The sequence below is a fragment of the Cryptomeria japonica genome, chromosome 10, assembly GCF_030272615.1.
Source record: "Cryptomeria japonica chromosome 10, Sugi_1.0, whole genome shotgun sequence".
NCBI lineage: Eukaryota > Viridiplantae > Streptophyta > Pinopsida > Cupressales > Cupressaceae > Cryptomeria > Cryptomeria japonica.
Window position 1 is genome coordinate 279,295,381 of NC_081414.1, and position 14,956 is coordinate 279,310,336.

Genomic DNA, 14,956 nt, shown 5'->3' on the forward strand with positions numbered 1-14,956 from the left:
TTGAATGAATAATCATGCAAATTATTTTATTGGTTAGATGACCTCGTAATCATACACAATCTTCTAGTGCAATTTCCAATGTGATAACGGTTAGATGTGCCTCAGTCTTGTAACATGTTTTCATATGCATGTCCAGGTTCAATGAATCTGGTAACACATTTCACTCGGTGTATATCAACTCGGTGTGTCATCTTTGCTACTCAGTAGACATGAAAAGATACTTGGTAGATAACTCAGTGTATACTACGTTCTGTGACTGCTTTCTTCTGTAACCGACTAGACTATGCATACCGACTTCTCTGTGTATACCAATTGCATGATTCGGTAGTGTTAACCGACTAGAGTATATAGTATAAATTTGACATAAAACTAATGGCAATCTGATAAGTAGTAGCCCAAGCATTGACACGGACCAATATAATCAGTGGCTTCCGTAGGACATGGATTTGGCCAGTTAACTGAAATGCATTACAAAATGATATGAGACCAAGTGAGGCATCTGAGGTTGGAACAGAACATGATGTTGCTTCAAGGGATGAAGAACTAGAGCATATGGTAGCAGAAGTGTGCTTGTGATTGGCAGGTTTTAATGAGGAACAGATTCAAGATTTTGTAGACCTCCATAGCGGAACACAAGCATGGTTGAGGGTACAAGTTTGACACCAAAAACTGCCGAAGCAGGTCTGCCCTCACAAACCAGCTAGCCAAATGAGGGTTTCAAAAATACATCAATAGGAATGTCTTTGCCAACACAAGCTGACATACCAAAGTGGACCCAAGATGCAACCAACTGTGATGATGAAACGCTTTCCATGCCTAGTCCACCAGAAATTGATCCAGCAGATGTCATTCATTACTTCACCAATGCAGTCAACTGGGAGTAGCAAGATGGTGCTGATGGTGAAGAAAAAGTTCACATAAGTGAAGATGAACCTGAGTTTGTACCATGCACACAAGAGGATGGGCAGCAACAACCAAGGTAAATCAGCTAATTCTTAAGACTTCTAGTGCAGAGAATGAACCAATATTCACGTGGAGGTAAGAAAGGGGTTCTACGTCTTAGTAGCTAGTCACAGATCTTGACATTTGATGAGTACATTCAAAGGGAAAAATATAAAGAGGTTGAAAGGAAAAGAGAAGAGGAATTGGTAGAGCAAAAGAAAGAGCAGATGAGACAGAGGAAGGCACAACGTGAAGCAGAAGCGATAGAAAAGGAGGCTATGACTCTTGAAAAACAGGCCAAAAAATTGCAGGATTCCCAAGACAAGTTCATTCGAAGACAAGACAAGGCAAAGAAAGATGCAAAAGAAAAGCTTGAGAAGGAGAGGATGAGAGCTGAAAAGGCAGCCAAGCATGCGAAGAGGACAAAAGATGTTGCCACAGTCACAGAACCTCTACCCATCCGACACCCAATTGGTGTAGGGCACCTAGCTCAAAGTTGTCATATCTTGCATTTTAGAGTTTTTGTGTGATTTAAAGTTATTTTATGTTTTAATAAGGTGGAATAAGTCCTATGATGCTTTTTGAAGCCATAGTTTGGTTGCCCACACTTTTGTTGTGCTCAGGATCCAAAATTGTCATTATCCTGAAATATTGTCAAAATATCAATTTTTGGTTTGTACCAGGTGGATGTGTGGAAACTTGCTATAATATTTGGAAATGGTTTAAATCCATTGTAGGATTCCATTTGAGTGATTTTTAAGGCCTTGAGAGCCTTGGAGTGTGTTTTTGCACTCATAGGTAAAAGTTGTCAAAATTGTCATGACAACTTTTGCATTTTTAGGCAAAAGTTGTCCATGAAGGAAATGGCATTGGAAGTTGGTTGGAACCAACTTGAAATTGTGTATAAAACCTTCTAAAAATCTCCAATATGAGTTTAATCAACTTTTGGTTTGCATTCAATTCATTTGCCAAGGGTTTCCTATGCTTTTTCTCACATTTGGACTGTTTTTGCTTTGAATTTCTGATTTTGTATAACCTGTATGGTCTGGTATGGTGCTCATAGTAGCATAGAAAGTTATAAATTTGTTTTACCTTTCCAACAAGTATAATATGAAGGTCTGAAGTTCTTTGAATCAAAAGTTATCACTGTTTTTGTAATAGTTGCTCACAAACCCTTGAAATTTGGGGTTTTGATTGTAAAATGCATTTTACCTGAGCATCCATGAATGGCACAAGTTGAAATTCATTATATGGCTTGGGTAGGCTCTGTAAATGGGTTTAGAGTAGGCATTTTATGTTTTTTCAGGCCACAAGGAGGAGAATGGGTGAGATGAACAACACACAAGCTTGTAGCTAGTGTGTGGGGGCAACAGAGATTGCTCATTTTCAGAGCCATGGAGAACTGATACCTTAGCAACCCATAGTTTTTTAGAAAGGTATATGGGTGCACCAAAAGTATCCAATAATTTTTTGGTTGTATATTTTGACTGGTGAAGAGTTTGGAGCACATCTTCCAAAACTACCTGGAAGCCCTAAACCCCTTAAAAATAGCTCATTTTGAGTTACCCTAGTTGTACAACAAACCCAGATGGGAAAATTTGTGATCTTGCTTAACTTCCAAATGTGTATCTAAATATGTAAAAATATCTTGGGGTTGTTAGGAAATTTTCTGGGAAAAGACGAAAAAATAGTCCCAAAAGGGCTAGTCATTTAGGCCTAATAGCAGCCGGTAGAAGCAAGTTGAAAGCCTAGGGCTTGGGAGGAAGGTGCAAACCTTTATAATGAATAAAATGACCTTGGAAATAACTACAAAACATAACCACAATCTTTAAACATGATTAGAGTGAAAATCCTTGGCGGAGGTCTTTGGAGCCTAGCTGGAGTTCTGGGAAACTAGTAGGAGACCATCTCAAAATCAAAGATTTGGGGTCAAAACCAACAAGAAACCTCAAGAGGCTATACCTAGGAGGCAAGCCAATATATTTTAGGCCTTGGAGGTCTAAGGAGTGTACCCTGACAAGTTACCTTGGAGGAGCTTAAGTAGAAGGGTGAGCTGAGGAGTTGGGGTGAGTAAGGGTGAATTGAAGAGCTAGGCACAAGATCATTGCATCAGAGTGGTATCAAAGCCATTATTTGACAGATTTGGTGTATGTCAGATTGTGAAGAATTAGAAGCAAGTTCAATGCCTCCAAAGGCAATGACTCCAGAAGCCATTCGGCATATGGTGGCAGAGATAATAGAAGGATTGAAGGATACAAAAGGAAGCAGAGGAACCAGAGAGGTAAAGAAGGAGAAGGGAAAGGTTAAGACAGAATGGGGTGACGAGACTGATGAAGAAGTGGAAGATGGAAAGGAACTAGCAGCAGTAGCTATGCCTCAAGACCAAAAGTTATTCCTAGATGCATTCAAATCCATTTCTAAGGACAATCTAGATGGATTACCCACATATGGAGGAAACTTCAATGGAGAAGAGTTGATAGATTGGATAGAAGCTCTTAATAATCAATTTGATTACAAAGAGGTAGCAGAAGAAAAAAGAGTTAATGTGGCCAAATCAAGAATGAGAGGATTAGCATTGGTTTGGTGGAATATGATGCAAGAAGAAAGGATGGAGAAAAGAATAGCTATATCATTATCAAGAATGGTAAGAGGTATCAAATGTATCCATTACCTGATCCAAAAGAGGAAATAAAAGTGGGATCAAGTGTGATGATGATGAGTAGAAAAGAGTTTCTTAAGGTGATGAAACAACAAGGAGATCAAGGGTATGCTATTGTGCTCAAACCTAGTGAAGAAGGTAAGGCAGATCCAATGGAAGAAGTGCCACAAGAGGTGAAAGGTCTACTCAAACAATGTGTAGAAGTAATAGGAGAAGATCTACCTGATTCTTTGCCACTAATGAGGGATGTAAATCACCAAATAGATCTGATTCTAGGGGCAAGGCTGCCTACAAAATGACACCTAGTCAAAATGAAGAAATTGACAAACAAGTGCAAGAGCTCTTGGACAAAGGATTCATCAAAAAGAGTTTGAGTCCATGTGTTGTACCTACTTTCTTAGCACCCAAGAAAGGGGGAAAATGGAGAATGTGTATAGATTCCTGAGCAATCAATAAGATCACTATAAGGTACCGGTTCCCTATGCCAAGAATAGAAGACTTGTTGGACAATCTTGGGGGTGCAAGCTACTTCACAAAGGTGGATTTAAAATCAGGCTATCATCAGATAAGAATCAAACTAGGGGATGAATGGAAGACAACCTTTAGGACTAATGTTAGCCTCTATGAGTGGTTGGTCATGCCATTTGGCCTTACCAATGCACCTAGCACCTTTCAAAGGCTCATGAATGAAGTTTTGGCTGAGTTCATAGGTAAATTTGTGATTGTATATCTTGATGATATTCTAATATTTAGCAGGTCCAAAGAAGAACATCTCAAGGATGTGGAGATGGTCTTGAAGAAGCTAAAAAAGGAACAACTCAAAATCAACCTTGAAAAGTGTGAGTTTATCAAGACTGAACTTGTATATCTTGGTTTTGTCATTTCACAAGGTTGTCTAAAAATGGATCCTAGTAAGGTTGAGGCAATCCTTAGTTGGCCTAAACCTAAGAATATTAGTGATGTTAGGAGTTTTCATGGGTTAGCATCCTTTTATAGGAAGTTTGTAAGAAACTTTAGTCATGTGTGTGCTCCTGTGCTCAATACTATGAAAGGGGGAGTCAAGTGTTAGTTTAGGTGGATAGAGGAGGCCCAAAAGAGATTTGAGTTGTTGAAAAAGAAGATAGCTAAGTTACCTACCCTTAGGTTACTTGATTTCAATTAGTTATTTACAGTTGAGTGTGATGCTATTCAAAGAGCAATAGGGGTTGTTTTGAGTCAAGAGGGTCTTCCCATAACCTTTTTCTCTGAGAAGTTGAATGAATCAAAACAAAAGTACTCTATGTATGACTTAGAGTTGTATGCCATGGTGCGACCCTTGAAGAAGTGGCATCATTACTTGCTTCCCAAAGAGTTTGTGATCTGTACTGATGACCATGCCCTTAGTTTTCTCAATGGACAAGAGAAGTTGAATTAGAAGCACCTCAAGTGGGTAGAATACCTACAATCTTACACCTTCACTATCAAGCATAAGAAGGGCACCTCAAATAAAGTTGCTGATGCACTCAGTAGGAGAGTCATGACCATACAAGAGATTAAATTGCATAGTGTGGGGTTGGAGGAGTTGAGAGACCTCTACAAAGAAGACAAAGATTTTGCTAATATATATGCTACATGTTCTGATTTTTCTAACACTTCTCATGTTTCCTACTCAGAGTATATGATATAGGAAGGTTTGTTGTTTAAAGGACATCTCCTTTGCATACCCCAATGCTCTATGAGAAAAAACATCATTCAAGAGAAACATCAAGGGGGTCTAGGAGGTCATTTTGGCAATGATAAAACAATGGAGCAGGTTAGTCGGTTCTACTATTGGCCTAAGTTGCAATCAGAAGTAAGGAGATTTGTTGAACAATGTGCCATATGTCAGAGAACAAAAGGATCAGCAAGTAATGTAGGTTTATATCAGCCCTTAGTCATACCCTAAAGGCCTTGGGAATGTTTGAGCATGGACTTTGTGTTGGGTTTACCAAGAAAACTAAGAGGATTTGATAGTGTTAATGTGGTGGTAGATAGGTTCAACAAAATGGCTCACTTCATCCCTTGTAAGAGTACAAATGATGCCACCTATATTACAGGTCTTTTCTTCAAAGAAATAGTAAGAATCCATGGAGTTCCAGTTAGCATTGTGAGTGATAGGGATGTTAAGTTTTTGAGTCACTTCTGGAGAACCTTATGGAAGAAGCTGGGTACTAGACTCTCATTTTCATCTTCCTACCATCCACAATCAGATGGTCAGACTGAGGTGGTCAATAGGTCCTTGGATAATCTCCTAAGGTGTCTCACTAAGCAGCATGGTCAGACTTGGGACTTGGTGATCAGCCAAGCAGAGTATGCATACAATGATTTAGTCAACCGGACCACAGGTAGAAGTCCTTTTGAAATTGTTTATGGAATGCATCCTAGAGGTGTCTTAGAACTTAGTGATATTAGTACAATGACCCACAAGAGTGCTCAAGGATAGAGGTTTGCTGAAGGTATTAAGGAAATTCATGACAAAGTACGACAGTCCTTGCAACAAAAATCAGAAAAATATAAGCAACAAGCTGATCAATCAAGGAGGAACTTGCAATTTAAGGTTGGAGACTTAGTTTTGGCTTATCTCAGAAAGGAAAGACTTCCAAAAGGATATCCAACCAAGTTGATGATGAAGAAGATTGGACCACTCAAGATTGTGCATAAGTTTGGCCAAAATGCCTATGAAGTTGAACTACCTCCTTCTTTGGCCATATCTCCTATTTTTAATGTTTGTGACTTGTATCCCTATAAAGGAGAATCTCAGACCTCTCAGATGGATACCACATTGCAATCTGAAGAGGATTGGGTGAAGGATTTACCAGTTAGTCAACTAGTTCAGTTGGAAAGCATCTTGGATACCAAGGTGATCAAGAAGACAAGAAAGGGCATCTACAAACATTACCTTGTGAAGTGGGCAGGTCGACCTGATTCAGAGGCTATGTGGATGTTAGAATCTGACATAATTCATCATGGAGTGCAACTAGCAGACCTAATAACTCAAGGGACTTGAGTTCCTTGCCCTAGGGGAGTATGGTGCAGGGCACCTAACTCAAAGTTGTCCTTTCTTTCATTTTAGATTTTTTGTGTGATTTCAACTTATTTTATGTTGTAATAAGGTGGAATAAGTCCTATGATTCATTTTTAAGCCATAGTTTGGTTGTCCACACTTTTGTTATGCTCAGGATCCAAAATTGTCATTATCTTGAAATATTGTCAAAATGTCAATTTTTGGTTTGTACCAGGTGGATGCCTGGAAACTTGCTAGAATGTTTGGAAATGGTTTAAATCTATTGTAGGATGCCATTTGAGTGATTTTTAAGGCCTTGAGAGCCTTGGAGTGTGTTTTTGCACTCATAGGTAAAAGTTGTCAAAATTGTCATGACAACTTTTGCATTTTTAGGCAAAAGTTGTCCATGAAGGAAATGGCTTTGGAAGTTGGCTGGAATCAACTTGAAATTGTGTATAAAACCTTCTAAAAATCTCCAACACAAGGTTAATAAACTTTTCATTTGCATTCAATTCATTTGCCAAGGGTTTCCTATGCTTTTTCTCACATTTGGACTGTTTTTGCTTTGAATTTATGATTTTATATGACCTGTATAGTCTAGTATAGTGCTCATAGTAGCATAGAAAGTTATAAATTTGTTTTACCTTTCCAACAAGTATAATATGAAGGTCTGAAGCTCTTTGAATCAAAAGTTATCACTGTTTTTGTAATAGTTGCTCACAAACCCTTGAAATTTGGGGTTTTGATTGTAAAATGCATTTTACCTGAGCATCCATGAATGGAACAAGTTGCAATACATTGGATGGCTTGGGTAGGCTCTATAAATAGGTTTAGAGTAGGCATTTTGTGTTTTTTCAGGCCACAAGGAGGAGAATGGGTGAGATGAACAACACACAAGCTTGTAGCTAGTGTGTGGGGGCAACAGAGATTGCTCATTTTCAGAGCCATGGAGAACTGATACCTTAGCAACCCATAGTGTTTTGGAAAGGTCTATGGGTGTACCAAAATTATCCAAATTTTTCTGGTTGTATATTTTGACTGGTGAAGAGTTTGGAGGACATCTTCCAAAACTACCTGGAAGCCCTAAACCCCTTAAAAATAACTCATTTTGAGTTACCCTAGTTGTACGGCAAAACCAGATGGAAAAATTTGTGATATTGTTTAACGTCCAAATGGGTATCTAAATATGTCAAAATATCTAGGGGTTGTTAGGAAATGTTTGGGGAAAAGACCAAAAACCAGTCCTTGGAGGGCTAGTCATTTAGGCCTAATAGTAGCCGGTAGAAGCAAGTTGAAATCCTAGGGCTTGGGAGGAAGGTGCAGACCTTTATAATGAATAAAATGACCTTGAAAATACCTGAAAAACATAACCACAAACTTTAAACATGGTTAGAGTGAAGATCCTTGGCGGAGGTCTTTGGAGCCTAGCTGGAGCCTAGCTGGAGTTTTGGGAAACTAGTAGGAGACCATCTCAAAATCAGAGATTTGGGGTCAAAACCAACAAGAAACCTCAAGAGGCTATACCTAGGAGGCAAGCCAATATATTTTATGCCCTGGAGGTCTAAGGAGTGTACCCTGACAAGTTACCTTGGAGGAGCTCGAGTAGAAGGGTGAGTTAAGGAGTTGGGGTGAGTAAGGGTGAATTGGAGAGCTAGGAACAAGATCTCTGCATCACCAATTCTCATGGAAATGATGAACCTCTTGTCCCTAGCCTTTGTAGCTATTAATACTATGTAGGTTGGGAGTGCACCTGGACCCTCAGACACCGTGCAACTTACTTCAGGTGTAAACCAGGGATTCCTTGTTCAAATAGCAAGTTGCTTACAAACCCCTCACAACGAAGAAAACAATTTTAGTGGGCCAGACCCTAGTATGCCATAGTCCATTGGGGTTGGATTTGTCACACCTCCTCCATTTAATACCCAAATGGAGAATTGATATAACCGTGATGTGATTAATACCCAAATAGAGAGCAGATTTTGAGTTTCAATATAACTGTGATGTGATTATAGAATGACATATTGCCATATTTAGTAATGTGTTCAGAACTCTGTTGTTTTCAAATATATCAGATGGATATTCCAATGAATTGATGGTGTTGTTGTAAATCTGATATGTTTGTTTTCTGTGATGTGATATTTCCTCGTATATTTCTCACTATCAAAAAAGGCCACATAAGTGTTCAAATTACTCACTATCAAAAAGGCCATATCAATGGCATTTGATTATTCACATGCCACTGATATGTCCTCTTTTGATATTGAGAAATTTGAACACTTATAAATATTCAAGTTGCAATCATCATATTATAAGTATTCAAATTGCAGTCATCATATATAAATTGCAGTGTGTAATATGTCTACTAGGTCATTGCCTCGAAATGATAAAAGGAAGTGTCCCATTTGTAAAAAGGCACTAGACAAAGAACTATTTTCTATTGCCTTAAAAGATATCTTGTTAGCTGCCAAGTTATCATTCTTGGCAGTATCTAACACGACATCTTTTAAGGCAATATAAGACAATTCTTTGTCTGGTTCTTTTCCTCAAATAGGGCACTTCCATTTGATCATTGAAACACAAACAATTCAAAAATTGAAACAAATTGAAACACAAACAATTTAGAGAGTGAGGAATTTAAACAAATTGAAACACCAAAAATATGGCACTTCCTTTTTCTACTGCACTAAGTGAGGAATTTAAACAAATTGAAACACAAACAATTCAGAAATTGAAACATAAACAAATAAGAAATTGCATTGTCTACTAGATCGTTGCCAAAGTATAGATCATAAAAAGAGAAGATTGAAACATATGAACTTAGTGAGGAATTTAAACAAATTAAAAAAAAAAAAATTCTAAATTTGAAACATAAACAAATCAGAAATTGCATTGTCTACTAGATCATTGCGAAAGTACAATTCCAACAAAGAGAAGATTGAAACAGATGAACTAAGTGAGAAATTAAAACAAATTGAAACACAAACAATTCAGAAATTGAAACATAAACAATTCACAAATTACATTGTCTACTAGATCATTGCCAAAGTAAAGTCATATGGACTTTACCTGAGAGGCATGCTTGTTGTCTTTGACATAGTGAGTCCTAGATCATTGCCTGCCATAGCAATCACAACAAATTGCAAAACAAACTAAGGTGTGTTAAGAAACACATTTAATAAGAAATGCATAACTACCTAAGATATCTACACAAATTAATATAAAATGTAAGCATTAAAGGCATAATCTCCAAAGAATTGAAGTGTTTTAATAAACACATTTACATTGATATGATGATCTTCCACAAGTATGGTTCTTCCCTCGATGCTCTAGCATGCCTGCAAAAAACAGCAATATTCAAGGGTAGCATAACGTTGTAACAACAAATCATCCATACATTATTGAATGCATAAGTACATACATATACATATCCAGCTACATACATATGCACATGTACATAGAATTGTACATATACATGCATATGTATAACATACATACATATTGCAAAGAAATAGTTACCTAAGGAATGTGCAAAGGGAATTTGCAGAACTCAGAAATATGCAATGAATTGGGTTGTAATCAAAGTGACATGGAAAATTTTGTCTTGTAATATAATTCGAATGTGCAATGCATTCAATTGTGGTACTACCAATTTTCAAATTTGAATTTTTGTGGGAAACATCCGTTCATGTCATATTGAATATGCAGACCTCCATTGCTCTGAATTGTTCAGATTTATTCTATACACACACACACATGTATATGTGTTTGTATGTGTGTATGGACAATAACCATACATGTATGTGTGTGTGTGTGTGGATGACAAACATATAGGCACACTAAGCTGTAAGAGAGCATTGAAATGAAACTGTAAACTGCATACAAAGCATAATGCAGCTACGAAGGAGCATAAACCATCATTGGACATCCACCATGGTTGTTAATATTATTTATAGTGACTATATTGAAATAAATGTTGGTTTACTGAAAATAGTATAATTTAAATTGAAAGATTTATAACATTTAACATTTACTGTAGAAGGAATTTACTTATTCAATGTGTACCAATCTGAATGACTGCCCTTAAATAAGGAAACTATTGTTGATTACAGTAAGTTCTGTGGCTATATGGTTATTGTCCATATACACATAAAAAAATATATAGACAATAACCATATAGCCAGAGAACTCGCATCAAGCATCGTTATAGAATATATTATGCTATTGTGTGTTTCTTCATGTATACATATACATGTATATGTACATACATGTACATATGTATATGTGTGTATATATATGTATGGACAATAACCATATAGGCAGAGAACTTGAAAGTGTATATAACAAGGAGACAAACTAAAAGCATGAGATGCAGGAGTAAAATATGTAACTGTGATGTGATTGAAAACTAGATATTGTTGATGTTCTATTAGATAGTGAACAATTCCATCATTGAACATTATTTTGAAAAAATAAATGGTACCGTATAAATATATAAAGAGAGACAAATCATTGAAATGAAACCTTCAATGCCATTGAGAGAAATGATGAAAAACAAATCTATTTCTATAACTCATCATTGAACATCTTTCAACAAGATAAAATGGTATTGTGTCTCTATTTGTGTATGCATGATAATATAGACAATAACCATATAGCCGGAGAACTCAAAAAAGCCATGCAGGAGTTGTAAGTATCTAGCTGTGATGTGTGTCTATACACACACACACAGATATAGGTACAAAACTTGAAATATTATATAACATTAACCATATAGCCAGAGAACTCAAAAGAGTCATGCAGGAGTTATAAGTATGTAACTATGTTGTGCATGTGTGTGTGTGTGTGTGTGTGTGTGTGTGTGTGTATAACAAGGAGAGAAACTAGAAGCATGAGATAGTGAACTGTGATGTGATTGAAAATTGGATATTGTTGATATTCTACTAGATAGAGAACAATTACATCATTGAACATCTTTCAACAACAAAAAAAATGCTACCATATAAATATATATACAGACAGAGATCATTGAAATTAACCCCTCAATTCCATTGAGATAAATGATGAAAAACAAATCTATTTCTGTAACTAATCATTGAACATCTTTGAACAAAATAAAATGGTGTTGTGTCTCTATTTCTATATGCATGATAATATAGACAATAACCATATAGCTGAAAACAAAATGAGTAAATGGCTGAATGATGTTATTATATTTCTCATATGAAATTTAATGGAAGTACTACATGGTATGCCTGATAATATTATTTATAGTGAATATATTAACAAATTGAAGGCAGAGCAAACAATGAAAATGCCACAAAAAATCTTCATTTCCCTAAGTTTTTAGGGTGAAAAGGATAGCGGGAGTTCATGCCACGTGTACACACACACACACAAAAGTGTATATATGTATATCTGTATATATGTAATGAAAAATAATGAAGGGGTTTCGAATAATTATGAACAATAATCAATCTTTTTTGCATTCTCTGTAATGATTTCGGCATTATAAACAGAGAGACACCATTTAACAGCACACCCATAAAATGAAATGATAAATAATGAAGGGGTTTCGAATAATTATGAACAATAATCATTTTTTTTTGCATTCACTATAATGATTTCAGCATTATAAACAAAGGGACACCATTTAACAGCACACACACACACACACACACACACACACACACACACACACACACACACACAAGCATATATATATGTGCGCGTGTGTGTATATGTAATGGTAAATAATAAAGGGGTTTTGAACAATTATGAACAATAGTCCATTTTTTCCGCATTCACTGTAATGATTTCGACAGTATAAACAGAGAGACAACATTTAACAACACAACCATAAAAGAAAATGATAAATAATGAAGGGGTTTTGAACAATTATGAACAATAATAAATTATTCTTGCATTCATTGTAATGATTTTGGCATTATAAACAAAGAGACACCATTTAATAGCACACCCATTAACCATTTAAGAGCACACAGACGCATATATATATATGTGTGTGTGTGTGTGTGTGTATGTAATGTTAAATAATAAATGGGTTTTGAACAATTATGAACAATAGTCCATTTATTTCCGCATTCACTGTAATGATTTCGACAGTATAAACAGAGAGACAACATTTAACAACACAGCCATAAGACAAAATGATAAATAATGAAGGGGTTTCAAACAATTATGAACAATAGTCAATTATTTTCGAATTCACTATAATGATTTCGGCATTATAAATAGAGAGACACCATTTAACAACGCACCCATACAAGGAAATGATAACTAATGAAGGGGTTTCAAACAATTATGAACAATAATCAATTATTTTCACATTAACTGTAATGATTTTGGCATTATAAACAGAGAGACACCATTTAACAACGCACCCATACAAGGAAATGCTAACTAATGAAGGGGTTTCAAACAATTATGAACAATAATCAATTATTTTCACATTAGCTGTAATGATTTTGGCATTATAAACATAGACACACCATTTAACATCGCACCCATAAAAAGAAATGATAAATAATGAAGAGTTTCAAACAATTATGAACAATAATCAATTACTTTCCAATGCACTATAATGATTTTGGCATTATAAACAGAGAGACACCATTTAACAATGCACCCATACATGGAAATGATAAATAATGAAGGGGTTTCAAACAATTTTGAACTATAATCAATTATTTTCGCATTCACTGTACTGATTTCTGCATTATAAACAAAGACACATCATTTAACAACACACCCATAAAAAGAAATGATAAAAAATGAAGGGGTTTTGAACAATTATAAACAACAATCAATTACTTTCGCAGTCACTGTAATGATTTCGGCATTATAAACAGAGAGACACCATTTAACAGCCCACCCATAAAAGGAAACGATAAATAATGAAGGGGTTTCGAATTATTATGAACAATAATCAATAATTTTTGCAGGCACTGTAATGATTTTGGCATTATAAACAGAGAGACACCATTTAACAACCCACCCATAAAAGGAATTGATAAATAATGAAGGGATTTCAAACTATTATGAACAATAATCAATTTTTTTCGCATTCACTGTAATGATTTCGATATTATCAATAGTTTCGAACTATTATGAACAATAATCAATTTTTTCACATTCACTGTAATGATTTTGACATTATCAACAGAGAGACACCATTTAACAACCCACCCATAAAAGGAAACGATAAATAATGAAGGGATTTCGAACTATTATGAACAATAATTAATTTTTTTCACATTCACTGTAATGATTTTGGCATTATAAACAGAGAGACAACGTTTAACAACGCAGCCATAAAAGGAAATTATAAATAATGAAGAGGTTTCGAACAATTATAAATAGTAATCAATTTTTTTCGCATTCACTGTAATGATTTCGGCATTATAAATAGAGAGACACCATTTAACAACGTACCCATAAAAGAAAATGATAAATAATGAAGGGGTTTTGAACAATTATAAACAATAATCAAACTTTTTCGCATTCACTTTAATGATTTCAGCATTATAAATAGAGAGACACCATTTAACAGCGCACCCATAAAAGGAAATGATAAATAATGAAGGGGTTTCAAACTATTATGAACAATAATCAATTTTTTTCGCATTAACTATAATGATTTTAGTATTATAAACAGAGAAACACCATTTAACAGTGCAACCAAAAAAGAAATGAAAAATAATGAAGGGGTTTCGAAGTAAACGAAGAGATATGCAATTGTTTTGCAATTCTGTGTCAGGATTTTGGCATTAACAGAGCATACAAAGAAATCATCAATAGACAAAGCATAATGCAGCTGTGAAGGAGCAAAACCGTCATTGGACATCCAATATGCAATATGGACGAGTTATCGTTACCTGGGAGCCGAGGTTGCGGAGGAGGCCGTCGACAGAGGAGGCTGTAGAAGGCCGAGGTTGCAGAGGAGGCCGAGGCTACGGAGGAGGCCGTCGACGGAAATATCTTATTTCCCTAACTTGCGATTGCAAATGTTAGGGAAGCAGTTTATTTCCCTGAGTTTTTAGGGCAAAAAAGATAGTGAGAGTTCGTGCCATGTGGGGCCACCATACCTCCGTGGGAAGGGGGTTATGGGTGGTCAACATGTTGTTTGACCACCCATTTTAAACTTGTTTACATTTATCATTTTTTTTAATTATATGCATGTCATAATTTTTTTAGGTCAATTATTTTTTATAAAAAGGTGAAAAATATATTAGTTTTTAGGTATTTTACAAATGGATATTGGTGTTTTGGTGTGCAGGTATTGGCGCAAAAGAGGTCAAATATCGATCAACACT